This window comes from Myiozetetes cayanensis, unplaced genomic scaffold (assembly GCF_022539395.1).
Source record: "Myiozetetes cayanensis isolate MyiCay16 unplaced genomic scaffold, myiCay2020 scf13, whole genome shotgun sequence".
NCBI lineage: Eukaryota > Metazoa > Chordata > Aves > Passeriformes > Tyrannidae > Myiozetetes > Myiozetetes cayanensis.
In genome coordinates this window covers 10,126,466-10,128,037 of record NW_026086937.1, presented here as the reverse complement: position 1 = coordinate 10,128,037, position 1,572 = coordinate 10,126,466, and positions in this window count along the sequence as shown.

The following is a 1,572-nucleotide window of genomic DNA, read 5'->3' as shown; positions in this document are numbered from 1 at the left end:
CCCAAACCTGTCACCTACAGCAGCAGCCCCATCCGAGGTTGGGGGGCTGCCAGCTCTCGGGTCCCCCAAACGATCCCATTCCTGACCACACACATGGCACAGTAATCTTCACTGGGCACAACTCGGCCTGTCCTTTTAGGTCTTTATTGTGAGAGAGTGGATTTTGGTTGTACCAACAGCTGTGATCCGGGAGCTCTGAAGCAGGTGAAATGAGCTTTGTTTTCCTGGTGTTTGTGAAGCAGGACTGTGTGTTTGGGATGTTTGGGCTGTTTTAACGGTTCACTGCTGCTCAGAAGGGTGAGTTCACCTGCCTTCAGCTCTGGTGAGTCATCTCTCCTGTTTGTGAACCAAGTTCAGCTCATCCAACTGCCAGGAAAAACAAAACAAGCGCCAAAAAAACGGATACGTTACAGACTTGGTCGCTTTCCCGAGCGGATGGGAGGCAGGGAGGGCATAAGAGAGAGAGCAGATGTACCTCTTTTCATGGCAGTGAGGTATTAAATTACTCAAATTCTGAGGAAACCTCAGCTTTCTGTGGCACTCACTGTAGCTGACAATGTTAACTGCCCAGGTGCTCAGCAGCACTCCAGCCCGCTGGCAGCAAGCCAGCCACGTTCCTGCTGTGCAGGGAAACTGCTGAAAGGAGTAAAACCCTCCTTTTCTGCCACTTCAGCAGGCGGCCTGGGCATCAGAAACACCCGGCGTGGTGGGTGGGGAGAAACCCAGGGGTGTGAGTTTTAGGGGTTTCTTATCCCCGATTTATGGTAACACCTCTTGTGCCATTGCTGGGCTCCCCCAGGCAGAGCCGGGGTCCATCCTCTGCCCCCTCCCTGCAGGCACTGACACACATGGATGAGGGCCCCTCTCAGTGTCTCCTCTGGAGGCTGAACAGCCCCAGCTCCCTCAGCCTTTCCTGCTCCCAGAGATGCTCCATCCTTGCTGGACCGGCTCCAGGAGTCCCGTGTTCCTCCTGTGCTGAGGAACCCACAGCTGGATTCCAGATGTGCCTCACAGGGCTGGGCAGAGGGGCAGGATTCCTTCCCTCCCTGACCTGCTGCCAATGCTCTTCCTGATGCCCCCCAGGATCCCATTGGCTTCTTGGCCCCCAGGACAAACTGCTGGCTCAGGGACAGCCTGTCGTCCCCCAGGCCCTTCACCGCAGCGCTGTTCTCCAGCAAGTGCCCCCCAGCCTGTACCGGTGCTCGGGGTTATCCCGGTGCCTGCCCCCTCGCCGCATCTGGACCCGCCCCACACGCGGCCCGAGGCCTGCGCGGGGTAAACCCTTTGTGACGGGGTAAATCGGCCCGGCTTCGTGTGCCGAGGGTGCCGCTCCGGCCCGTGCCCGTGGCGGAAGCGGCGGGCCGGCAATGCCGGGGGAATCCTCAGGGAAACCCGCCGGAGCGACGGTGGGGAAGGGGGGGGGCGTTGTCACGGCAACTCCCGCCTCGCGCGCGGCCGGGGGAGGGACTTGTCACCACGGCAACCTCGGCCACGCCCCCTCCGCCCCCCATCCCTTCCTGCCGGGGCGGCGCGGGCCAGGGAGGGAAGGGGCGCGCGGGCGGGCGGGCTCCG